Below are 14,048 nucleotides of genomic sequence, written 5' to 3' on the forward strand. Positions count from 1 at the left end.
TAGGGTTCGCCCTAAGGAAAAGTGGGATCGTCATAGTTGGTATCAGAGCCTAGATTTAGAGATATATTTGGGAGATGTTTTAGAGGCTTTACTCTTGAGAATAGGGATTAGATGACTTAGTTATACCTTAAGTTGTTGTTTGAATGAATTAGTGACATTAAGTTTCTAGCTTTAAGTTTTGTGGTTATTTTGTAGAAATGGAGAACGGTAATGGAGGTCACGCAACTAGTGGTAATGGAGCCACTAACGGTCATGTGGAGCCTCTTGGGCCCATCCGATATCGAGTGCTGGGTGGAGGACCCCGTGTCCGATACTCACCCTCCTCTAGATTCCCTCGTTGTCCTTGTAGGGAGACACATGCCTACCCTAATGATCTTGTGCTGTCCATTGATGATGAGCGCCGGCAGTTTGTGGCTACTAATAGGGCATTACTTCAGGAGATTGAGGAGCTGAACGCTATAGTGGATGTCCAGGGTGTTAGGATCATGGAGCTCAAGGGGACAGTGATAGATGAGCGGACTAGAGTTGGGGCCGCTAGTGACGAGTTTCAGAGGACTAGGGCTCGACTAGGTAGGGTAGTCGAGGAGATCCGGGATCGGGCTGCTGGGATTTTAGCCGACATTACCACGCTGATAGAGGAGGTGATAGACGCCGTCGAGAGCTCAGTTCATAAGGGCACTCCTGAGGAGGAGCCTTTTGAGGAGGACCTAGAGGAGGAGGTCAATATTGGCGGTTCGGCTGCGAACTAGGGTAGGATTGATGAATCTTTTGACTTTTGTAGTTGGGATTAGTTGGGGTGATGCTTATAAAGCTTTTGACTTTTACTGCATGATTGATTGTACTTTTGTAGCACATGTGTGCTATATTTTTGTAAATGCCCCATGACTAACTGATTATGTATGAACCTTTAAATGTTAATATATGTCAGTTATTGTTATTTCAAATGCTTTTCATGTTGGCTTTTGTCTTTAAGTATTTTCTCACGTAATTATTTTTATTCTTGCACTTAGACATAATTAAGATCATGGACGACCGAAGAAGTGGTAGGGGCCAAGAGCGTGGGGTTAGGCAACCCTAAACTCAAGGAGATGATCAAGGATCAGCTACTGGATCGAGCCAAGGACAAGTAAACGAAGGGGATAACCAAGTGGCTACTGTCATTAATCGTATGACGGATATTTTAGAGCGGTTAGCAGAGCGATAGGGTCCAGGACCTGTTAACCAACCCGGAGCTCAAGAGAGAGGGGAAGATAGAGTTTTGGGGAGATTTTGAAATTTACTCTGCTTAATTTTATTGGAGGACCTGACCTCGAGTTAGCGGAGAACTGGTTGGAGAGAATGACCAATATATTTACCGCCTTAGATTATACTGAGGAGATGCGGGTGACCTTCACTGCCTTTCAATTTGAAGGTGCAGCACGTGCTTGGTGGAATGTGATAAGGAAAAAATGGAAAAGAGCGCAAACCCTTGGACCTGAAAAAACTTTATAAGGGAGTTTAATGAGAAGTTTCTCCCCCCTTTGATTCAAGAGAAATGGGAGGACGAATTCACAAAGTTGAGACAGGGGGCTTCTATCGTGGCTGACTATGAGGAGCGATTTACTAAGTTTTCTAAGTATGCTTCGGAATTGGTGGCTAATGAACGGAGAAGGATAAGGCGCTTTGTGCAAGGACTTAATGTGGAGATTCAAGAGGGTTTAGCAGCAGCCCAAATCTCTACGTTCACTGAAACCCTAAACAAAGCGCAGAGAGTCGAAAGCGCAAGGATATAAGTTAGAAACTTTCATACCAAAAAAAGGGGCACTCCTAGTCATCCTTCTAGACAAGCAAGTAAGAGTGCCCCTCATCTCAAGATGGGAAGAGGAATGGGAAGAGTAAGGAATGCTGAATCTCCAAGAGGGATTTTATCAAGAGAAGGCCGTAATGGGCAAGGTCAAGCGAGAGGAACACCTTCTGGTGGTCAGGCCGTGACTCCTCAAGTTAGTTGTGGCTACTGTGGCAATTCCAACCATGCGAAAAATGATTGCTGGAAGAAATTGAGAAAATGCCTGTATTGTGGCAGTACCGAACACCAAATCTCAAAATGCCCTAGTATACCAAAAGAGGGAGGTAGTACTCAAAGGTCAGAGAAATCAGCATCTAAACAGTCTAATATTGGAGGGAATCGACCTAAGGTGCCGGCTAGGGTTTACGCATTGGACCATCAGCAAATTCCTGATTCCACAGAGGTGGTTGAAGGTACGATTCCTATTTTCCACCGCTTAGCTAAGGTTTTAATTAATCCTGGTGCGACATACTCCTTTGTAAACTCTAAATTCATGAGTAGAGTAGACGTGAATCCAATTAAATTACCTTATAACTTAGAGGTTAGAACGCCTACCGGGGATCAAAATTTAATTGTTAACTTGGTGTATAGAGATTGTGAGATATGGATTGGAGAATGAAAATTATTGGCTGACCTGATGAGTTTAGCTATTAAGGGGTATAATGTCATCCTAGGAATGGATTGGTTAGCCCGTTACCATACTCAGTTGAGTTGTAAGACGAAAACGATAGAGTTGAGTATTCCAGGAGAGGCAACTTTAAAATTGGATGTAAGGGGTAGGCTAGTCTCATCCGCCCTTATTTCAGGAATTCGAGCTAGAAAGATGTTGAGTAAGGGAGTTCAAGGGTATTTTGCATTTCTTATAAATACTTCTAGTGACAAGGTGAAATTGGAAGATATACCAGTAGTTAAGAAGTATCCAGATCTATTTTCCGAGAAACTAGAATGTTTGTCACCGGAAAGAGAGATAGCCTTTAAAATTGATGTGACTCTAGGAATAGCACCTATATCTAAAACACCCTATAGAATGGCTCCAGTTGAATTGAAAGAATTAAAGTTGCAATTGCAGGATTTGCTAGAGCGAGGATTTATATAAGAAAGTGATTCTCTGTGGGGAGCTCCGGTGTTGTTTGTTAAAAATAAGAATGGGAGCTTAAGGTTGTGTATAGACTACCGAGACTTGAATGACATTACCATTAAGAATAAGTACCCTTTACCCCACATTGATGAATTGTTTGACCAATTGCAAGGGGCGGTAGTATTCTCAAAGTTGGATCTCAGGCAGGGTTATTATCAGTTGAGAATTTTGGAAAAGGATATACTTAAGACTGCTTTTAACTCGAGGTACGGACACTTTGAATTTATAGTGATGTCGTTTGGGTTGACTAATGCTCCTGCAACTTTTATGGATTTAATGCACCGAATCTTTAACCCTTATCTGGATCACTTTGTGGTGGTGTTCATTGACGATATACTGGTGTATTCTAAAACTCCGGAGGATCATGAGAAACATTTGAAGATTGTCTTGCAAACCTTGAGGGAATATCAGTTGTATGCTAAGTTTAGTAAATATGAATTTTGGTTGAAGGAAGTGACTTTGTTAGGTCATATAATCTCCAAGGAAGGAATTAAGGTGGATCCGATCAAAGTTGAAGTAGTTTCTAAGTGGATGCAATCGGAAAATACTACTGAAGTTCGAAATTTCTTAGAGTTAGCAGGGTATTGCCGGAGGTTTATTAAAGATTTTTCTAAGATTACGGGACCTCTGACTGAGTTGACTAAGAAAAGTGGGAAGTTTATATGGATCTCTAAGTGTGAAGAAAGTTTTCAGGAGTTAAAAGGACGATTAACAAGGGCACCTGTCTTAGTCTTACCTAATGGAAAGGATAGTTTTGTGGTCTATACAGATGTTCCAAAGGAAGGCTTGGGGTGTGTGTTGATGCAGAATGAAAGGGTGATTGCGTATGCCTCTAGGAAGTTAAAACGTCATGAGGGAAATTGTGATACCCCAACTTTTAGGATACTATTGTTGTTTAGTTTCAAAAGAAAAAAAAATATTATGCTTCCTTTAGTTTATTTTTATTTTAAGATATTGTTTTGTTTTAAAGACTAGAAACCCTAAAGTCTAATCAAAACCCTAGTTTTTACTTGTGACTAACCCTTTTCTCAAATTTCTCATATTTCAACCGAAACCCTAAATTCAATTTATGGAATTGTAAAATCCCTCACGTTTTTTTAAAAATGCCCTTTTAATTGGAAATTATGATTTTATTATAGCCCTACTACCCAATCATTCCACAATAAGTGCAAATGAACTTAGAAAGTAGGGTTTCACTTTTCGTTTTCAAGTTGGAGCAAGTTAGGGTTTTCACGTGTATCCGTAGTGTAATTATTCGGTACGGAGCGAGGATCAAATTTGGTGCTTAAGAGTGACTTTTAGGTGAGAAATAATATGTGATTAGAAGCAATGATAAAAAGTTAGTGAATAGGAAGAAAAAACCCTAGTACGTGTGATTTAAGGAAAAACGGTGCGAACCGACGTGTACCGTGCATTACCGATTGAACACATCACTTGATCACCACTTTCTTACCATACAAACTCATTAATATTTGAGCAAAATATCCTCTCATTTTCCAGCTAGCTTTGACAGAAATTTAGGGCTAAAAATGCAAGGGAAGAAAAAGAAATTTTTGTTGGCTTTGGTGGTGACAAGTGTCACTCAACCATGGCTACTTAAACAAGCCAAAAGTCCAACCTTCTTATCCTTCATTTTGCTCCATTTCCTTCCATTTTTCTGCTGCTTGGCCGAGACAAGAGAGGAGAGAAAGAGAGCAAGAAACAAACTTCCTTCTTCTTGAGTTGAGCCATCCAAGTGAGGAATTAAAATTCTAAACCGATTAAAGTGTGAGTTGTGAGCTTGAGAAGCTAGGGGAACCAAGAATTCCAAGAGGAGGTGAAGTATTACTCTTGCAAGCTTCATTTGTTGAGGTATAAGGCTAAACCATGGCTTTGGTTCTTTTATTTTGGTTTAAGTTGTTGTATAATTTATGTTGTGGGTGGATTAGTAGTGATACAAGTTGTTATGATGATTTAAATGTGATATATGTGAGTTAGGGTTTGAGGTATTTGCTGCCTATACTTGCTATATGGATGATATATGTTGTATCTAAGTTTATATAAGTGGTTGTAGTGATGATTGGAGCAAGAAATCAAGAAAGGTTGCATTGAAAACGAAAAATTCCAGATTTCTGGAAAATTTTAGCCCATTCTGTCCGGTTTTATTGCATCATGTTAGAGGCCAAATTAGGCTTAGCATAAAACATTAAAGTTGTAGAGAATGATATTTTATAGGTTCCTACAAATTTTCAACCCAATCGGAGCTACGTAGCCAGTGAAAAGACCACAATACCCTCGCTGCCCTAGGATATTTCCAGTGATCCGTTTTAGACAGTTCATCCGTTTGGCTGTGTTTATTCACTATGATCCGTGCTGATTTAGCCATTTTCCAAAACATGAAAGTTTTAGTACTCTGTCTTAGTTTTTAAACGGCTCAAAGAACGCCTTAAACGGACTTTGGTAGCCTGAGATATGGCCATTTAAATGTAGTACGGTTAATCAACCGATTAGTTGCAATTTGGTTCTGTAAATTGGGAATTTGACTAGGTTACACTGGAATTTGGACTAAGTGGTCTTCATGAAAGTTGTAGGCCTTTGTCTTAGCTTCGAAACAGTATAAGTTGCACACCAATCCAATAAGCATAGCCTCGGATGTGTCCATTCCGCAAAAACCCGTCAAATCTGTCTCTTGTTAAATTTCATTTCCGCACTTGTTATTAGTTTGATTTTTGTCCATGTATTGTCTTGAGCCTATTGAAAGGCTATTGAAGTTAGATTGTTGTGTGTGTACCTTTGGGTTTGAATGAGAAAAATAATGAAGCCAAAATGGCTGGAAAATTTGGTAAACACAAAGGGCATGCTGCCCAAATTTACGCTCGAGAACTAGAGAAATATACTTGCGACTTGAGTAAGGGTTAAGAGTGATTACTACTTGAACCATCTAGGATATTTGCATCTTCTTTTACCGAGGTATATAAGTAAGGATTTGGTCGAACTTGTACCCTTGAGAAATACAACTATGACTACTAGAAATACGTTTTCCTTGTACTTTCGACTCAAATGGCATTTCCAAATATAAATGTTACAAAGTTATATAATTTGAAAAGCGAGCGAGTGTTTCACGAATATTCTCCAAGTGAATTTCCATGTCTTGATTCTTATTGAATGAAACGTCTACGTTTCGAACCTTAGTTGATTTTTAAAGTCCTGAAACAAAGTTTTATCGTAGATTTGGACTCCGAACTCGGAGTATAACCCAGACGTGATTACTAGGGGCACTTCATTTTGGTGAGTGCTTCCAAATACCTGATTGAACTGGACACTTGTTTCCAATACTTGATCAATATGATTAAATGATATATGATTGACTTGATCGGGCAAGAGTGTACTTTATCGCACTTGCCCTTATTTGATATATACTTGTTTATTATTGAAATTGAATTGCTATACTTGTTCATGTTGTGCGCACTTCCTGGAATTCCAGAAACCCTGCGACAAGTTACTCGAGTCGAGCCGGCAAGGGCTTGGTCGATTGGGTAATGAACCCTGGGTCTCTTGATTGTCGAGTGGAGTGATATCTCCTCGACTAATCGGTATACTCGAGTATTACCACCCGTGTTTCTTGAGGATTTTGGGCCCAGTAGGGGGTTTGAATGGTGGACGGAGAGTAGCGTAAGTGGTGCTCTACTGGATTGGTTCATTTACTTGAAAGTTGACGGAGTGTCAACTACTACGTGATCATGCTTCTGGTAATGCAATGGGAATTTGGCTCCTGAGAGCCATCCGTATCCTTATACTTTGGAATGATTATTGCTTATTGGATTATTGACTCTTCTGAAAAACTTTTACACTCGCTCATTTTGAGATTGCTACTTGACGTGTTATTGCTCCCTTTTATGAACTCTTCATGCTCGTTACTTTGCTATATCAAAAACTTGTACCTATAAATAATGGTCAATTTGCTATTTGGAACCTCACTGGGCTTTTAGCTCATTCCACTCCATTTGTTTTCCTTTCAGGGGTACGAACGAGGCGTGAGATATGTAAAGACTAGCGTAGACTAGTTGTTTTTGACTTTTGACTTGTACTCGCGCTATTACTCGAATAGAATGTTTTGTATCTGGATTGTATACACTTTGAACCAGTTTAGGTATATTGAGGTTTTGTATCTTGATTGTGCATCAATGTAAATTATAAGATTGAATTGCGATGTTATTTATGGTCTATAGATGTATGCATGTGATACGAGTGAGTGAGTCCTGGCGAGAGTTGGGCAGGCGGCCCGCCGAACCCTTTGGTACGCCTTAGGGGGAGATGGGGTCGTCACAGAAATTATCCAACTCACGATTTGGATTTACCAGCTGTAGTATTTGCATTGAAGAAGTGGAGACATTACCTATATGGGGTGACGTTTGAGGTTTTTACAGACCAAAAGAGACTTAAGTACTTGTTTTCCCAAAAAGAGTTGAATTTGAGACAACGTAGATGGGTGGAGTTTTTGGAAGACTATGATTGCATGATTAATTATCACTCAGGAAAAGCATTGTGGTAGCAGATATTTTAAGTCGTCAAGTACAAGTAGCAGGATTGATGATCAAAGAGTTACACTTGTTGGAAAAGATTAGTATTTGGAACCCTCGACTTGAACCAAGAAAAGTGATCCTTGAAAATATTGTCGTGAAATCTACTTTGTTAGACCGTATCAACGTGGCACAAGGAAAGGATTCTGAAGCACAAAAGTGGTTGGAGAAAGTTAATAAGGGGGAAAAGTCAAATTTTAATTTGGGAGTAAATGGTATACTAAGATTTCGAAATCGCATAGTGGTGTGAAAAGGAAAATCTTGGAGGAATCTCATCGTTCTAAGTATACGGTACATCCTGGAGGAAATAAAATGTACCAAGACTTGAAGAGCTTGTATTGGTGGAAGAATATGAAGAAGGAAATTGCTCAGTTTGTCCAAACTTGTTCAATTTGCTAGCAGGTTAAAGTCGAGCATCAGAAATTGTCTGCCCTATTGCAACCTTTAGAGATACCCGAGTGAAAATGGAAAAATATCACCATGAATTTTGTATCTGGATTAACGAAGACACAAAGAGATCATGACGTCGTTTCGGTGATAATAGATAAATTGACCAAATCTGCTCATTTTCTGCCGATTAGTATGAAGTACCCGCTGGAGAAGTTAGTTAAGTTATATTTGGATGAGATTATAAAGCTACATGGGATACCAATAAATATTGTATCTGACCGAGACTCTCGGTTTGTTTCTCGATTCTGGTAAGAGATGCAAGAAATGTTAGGAACCAAATTGAGTTTTAGCACTACCTACCACTCCCAGACTGATGGACAGTCAGAGAGAACAATTCAGACTTTTGAGAACATGTATTTTGGATTTTGGAGAGAGTTGGAGTAAATACTTGACATTGGTGGAATTTGCTTACAATAATAGCTTCCATTCATCCATTCAAATGGCTCCGTACGAAGCTCTTTATAGCTGAAAGTGTAGATCTCCTATTTGTTGGGATGAAGTAGGTGAAAGAATGATTTAGACCCAACTGCAGTACCATGGATTGCAGAGGCGTATGAAAAGGTGAAGTTAATACGCCAAAAAATTCAGACAGCTCAGAGCTGTCAAAAGAGTTATGCAGATAATAGAAGGAAGGATTTAGAATTTACGGTTGGAGATCAAGTTTTCCTTAAAATCACTCCTTTAAAAGCAAGTTTGATGGCAGGAAGAGGAAAAAAGTTGCAACCTAGATTTGTAGGACCTTATTAGATTCTCCAACGTGTGGGAAACGTGGCCTATAAGTTGGAACTACCACCAAATTTATCTCAAATTCATAATATTTTTCACGTGTCTATACTCAAGAAGTACCACCCAGATCCCTCCCATGTACTACAACCAGAAAAATATTGAGATTGACGAGGCACTGACTTCCGAAGAGAAACCGGTGAAACTTCTGGATCGTAAGGTGAAGGAACTAAGGAATAAGCGAATCCCTCTGGTAAAATTTCTATGAAGAAATCACGGAATAGAGGAAGCAACTTGGGAAATAGAGGAGGAGATCCGATAGAAATATCCAGATCTATTTTCAAATCAAGGTATGAATTTCGTGGACGAAATTCTTTTAAGGGGGAGAGGATGTGAGGACTCATGTTTTTATTCTTAATTTAGTCATTTTTATAATTATTTTCCATAGCGTTATTTAATTATACTATTATTGCGTGAATTTTCCTTAAATTTCTCTTTATTGCGTTCGCGTCGAAAGTTCTCGAAAGTCACACCGGTACGACTAATTGGAGATTTGAGCATTTAATACTAGACTAGTGAGTATGAGTAATTACAGTGTTAGAGGAATTATCTTGGAGGATTAGTGTATAAATGTAACAAACGAAAGAGAAAGTGGTAGTACAATGCACTATTTCGCCACTATTAAGAGTTGACTTTTTGCACAACTTTAAGTTAGTTTGTCCAACACTTTTCTTCCACAAAATTCAAAACCAAAAACACTCCCTCACCTCTCTCATTCGGCCGAACCCAAGGGAAAGTAAAGGGAAGAGAAAAACTTAATCTTCTTGCTTCAATCTCGCTCAAGTTCTTCATCCAACCATCAAACACCTTGGAATTTGGCTCTAGCTAGAAGAAAGGTGTAAACTTGTGGTGTTTCTTGGTGAAAATTAGTGAAAGTCTTACCTTCATCTAGGGTTTGAGAGCTTCAAAGGTAACCACTGCACCCCTGCTTTGCTTTTCAAATTTTACCAAGATTATATGTTGGATTTCATGGGTTTGAAACCCTAATCAAGATTCTAAACTAGTGGACTTGAGCAAACTTTTATCTTGCTTTATATTCTAAGCTAGTCGCCTTAAGGTGACCTATGAGGTATCTGACTTGAGGTTATTGCTTGATTATTGTTGTTTGTGTGAATTATAGCTTGATATTGGTTTGATAGTGAAGAGAAATTAGAGGAAAACTGTGAGAGGGAGCTGGCCAAAATTTGCTATTCTTGTTGTCCTTCTTTGAATTCAAATTTTGTTGCTTATTTGACTGCTAAACTGATTGATATATGTTCTATTATGTGTGTAGAAAGTGTCTTTCAAAAATCATTTGAATTGGTTACACAAAACTTGAGTTTTGATGAAAGGAAGAAATCTGGAAAACAGTCACCAGGACAGTGGACAGGGGTACTTTCTCTAAACATAATTCTTTGTACAAAAGTCAAAATTGAGTGTCATTTACGGCATTCGAAACTAGACATCAAGAGCTTTCCAACGGTATAAAATTCCCTAGCTAATTCATTTTAAGGAAACAGTAGCGAATTGGCAAAATGGACTGACAAGTTTTATCTATTTGTCCGAAAGAAACTGGGAAGCTGCAACTTGTGGCTCGATTTTGTCCCTTTTGTGAAAGGAGTTTGGAAATGATTTCTTCTGATGAATTGTAGCATTTGAACCTAGTTTCTTACGCCATAAACTATTCTCAATTTGGACTTGTGTAGATTTAGATATGATTTAATTTCAAAACTGTGTTGAAGCTTGGTGACTGGAAATCTTCTGAACAAGTTGCGAAAATCAGCCAACTTCAAACCATTGTATCTTGCTGCTCAAAACTCCAAATTTAGTTCTTCTTGTCGTGTTTGAAATTTGATTTGGAACTCTTGTTGTGTTATGAATTTTTGAGGCTGATTCACTTCCTGTGAATTTTACCAAATTTCCAAACATTGCTGAAAAACCAATACTAGTTCTATCCTGTCTTCATGAAATTGTAAATTTGAGCTGAAATTTGAATGGTTTCTGGTTGAAATCTTGGAAAAGTGTCTTTGGGAAAGTTTTAGTACTTTGAATCTAATTTTCAACGGTATAAAGTTTTCCATTTTTAGACATTCCAAACTCAAGATACAATTTCTCAAGTGTTGTCGAGTAAAGCTGGAAAATTTCTGATTTCCTACGAAGTGAACTTTAATGAACTTCCAAATTCTTTTTGAGATTGATGGTCCATTTTAAACTCAATTTCGTGAATGATACGAGTTCACTTGAGACTTTAAATTCTCATTTTTGAATCTCGATTTTTGAGGGATTAAAGTTTTTTTAAGCCATTGTCTTAAGTTTTAAGCGAGTGCACTTTCTTCCTTGAATGTTAAGTGGTCGTGAGTATATGTGAGTGATGATTGGTCACTATTTTTTCAGGTGCTCAAGAGGGTTTCGAAAGGAATCCCGGTGTAGACAATTGAAGGGCTTTGTTTACTCACTTACTTTTGAATTGATGAGTGTCAAGTGCATGAATTGTTGCTAAATACTTGAATTATTTCTTGTTAATTGAGAAATTTGGAATTGTCGAGACGAGTGTGTACTTGATCGCACTCGTTCTCTTTTACGTGAATTTATAATTGAATTGTGTGAAGTGAATTGATAATTGAGTTGAGTGAATTGGCAATTGTAATTGTACATTTGGGGACGCCCAAAACTCATTGACTAACCTTGCGACTCGAGTCGGCATGGGCTTGGTCCAGAAGCCTAGTGAACCATGAGAAAATCATAAGCTTGATCTTTTGAGATCTTGCTTGGCATACTCGAGTAGTATTGCCCTCCCAATGAGTATTTGGTTACGGATTTGAGAGGGTGAAATGAAGGATGGGGGAAGTAAGTAGAGTTCTAAGGATTTGATACTTACCCGACTGATGGAGTGTCATCACGTAGAGGTATTGGATAGAGTCTCGGCAAAGAAAGAGGAATCTAGCTCCTGAGAGCTCTCATATCCTTATTGAGTGTGCTTTATTGTTAATTGTGAATTACTTGAACTTTCTATTTATATTTCTTGTACCAGTTTTATTGTTACTTGAACTACATGTTTGCATGCTTTTCTTGGTCTCACCGAGCGTTAGCTCACCCCGTAGTTTGTTTTCCTTAACAGGAGATCGGAATGGAAAGATTTTGGGGAAGCCGACTTGATTATCTTTTGATTAGAATTTTGGATATATTTGATTTGTCGACTTTTGGTGGTTGTATTTTTGGGAAAAGTTGATGTACCTTTTAGTAACTTGTGATGTAGGAATTGCATATTTATTTAAGGAAGCGACCTTTCTTTTTATCTACTTTTATTATTGGTTGTTTACTCTTAAATTTAAATTTGACTCGTATTGAGTCCTGGCAAGAGTTAGGTAGGCGGCCCGCCGATACCCTAGGGTTCACCCTAAGAAGAAGTAGGGTCGTTACAAAATAAGTGCTGGATCATAAGAGATCGGAAAAGGAAGGAAAGCAAATTATCAGGAGTATCCCACTATTGCACTACACTTTTCCTCATCCATCGGAAATAATCAGATCTGAATTGAACCCGATTGATGAGGTGGATATCAGTTTGTCTAAGCTATTCATGGGGGTTACTTATGAGGTTGAGCCGTCAGAGAATCCAGAATTTCCAGAGGTCTCCAGGGAAGCAATGAAGAATTGGACCATTGATTTTTCTTCCCTCCCGAAGGGAATTTCAGTAAATCTAGGGGATTGCCTTTGGTTGAGAGTTATGAAAGAAATCATTCGCATTGTTTGCCTTTCAGTTTTGTAAATAGTTTTCAATCAAATGTCTTTTCAATACAAGTTTTATGTTAAGTAGCGTATCTTTTGTTAAGTAGCGTATTATGACGTTTGGTCCTTTATTTGAAATTCAATGAAATGCACAGTGTTCATTGTCCAATTGTTTTACTTACACATTGTTATATCTATCTCGTCCTTTTTCAGATGGCCAAAAATAAAACACATTGACCCTTTGGATATCACCATTCTAGAATTTGATGACTGCAATCTTGATATCTCTCATGAATTCGAAATTATGGAATCAGAAATTCAAGGCGAGAGCGATAACGAGGAAAAATCTGAGCCTTTGTTAAAGAATTTTGAACAATATGAAGAGAAATCCAAATCAAATTTAGAAGAAACAGAAATCATTAATATTGGCACTGAGATCGAGGTCAAGGAGATAAAAGTTAGTATTCATTTGAATAAGAAGCAGAAAAAAGAGATGATTGAATTCTTGACCATGTTTAAAGATGTGTTTGCTTGATCCTATGATGACATGACAGACATTTCAACATATATAGTGGTTCACAAATTGCCAACGGACCCAAAATTTTCACCGGTGAAACAGAAGCCTCGCAAATTTAAATCGGATATAAGTCTCAAAATCAATAAGCAAATTGAGAAGCAACTCAATGCCAGGATTATCATGGTATCTCATTATCTTATTTGGTTTTCATATCCAGTCCCTATTCTGAAAAAAAGTGGAGAGGTGAGGGTATGTGTTGACTACAGAGATTTGAACAAGACTAGTCCGAAGGACGATTTTTCCTTGTCAAATATACATATCCTTTTGGACAACACCGCTGGGCATGAGATCGAGTCTTTTAGCGATTGCTTCGCTGGATACCATCAAATGCTAATGACAGAAGAGAATAGAGAGAAAACTGCTTTTATCACTGCATGAAAAATATTTTGCTACCGAGTAATGCCATTCGGATTGAAAAATGTTGGAGTTACTTATCAAAGGATCATGACCACTTTGTTCCACGATATGATTCATAAGGAGATGGAAACTTATGTGGATGACATCACAACCAAATCCAAGAAAACGGAGGATCATTTGGCTGATTTGAAAGATTGAGAAGATATAATTTGAAATTAAATCCTGCAAAGTGCGCTTTCGGGGCTCCTATTGACAAATTGTTGGGGTTCATTGTCAGTAAACAAGGCATAGAGATAGATCCGACAAAGATTAAAGCAATTCGTGAGATGCCAGTGCCAAAAACACAAAAGGATGTGAAGAGCTTCTTGGGAAAGATTAATTTCATTGGCAGGTTCATTGCTCAATTGACTTCTACATGTGAGCTTTTGTTTAAATTATTGAAGAAGAATGTGCCATTGTATTGGAGTGAAGAATGCCAGTAAGCTTTTGTAAGATCAAGGATTACTTGTTGCACCCTCCGGTCATAGTGCCACCCAAGCTAAGTCAACCCTTGATTATGTATCTGTTTGTGCTAGACGAGGCTGTGGGATGTGTTTCGGGGTAGCATGATGATTTTGAAAAAAGAGAGCAAATCATTTATTAACTTAGTAAGAA

The sequence above is a fragment of the Coffea arabica genome, chromosome 9e, assembly GCF_036785885.1.
Source record: "Coffea arabica cultivar ET-39 chromosome 9e, Coffea Arabica ET-39 HiFi, whole genome shotgun sequence".
NCBI classification, from domain to species: Eukaryota; Viridiplantae; Streptophyta; class Magnoliopsida; order Gentianales; family Rubiaceae; genus Coffea; species Coffea arabica.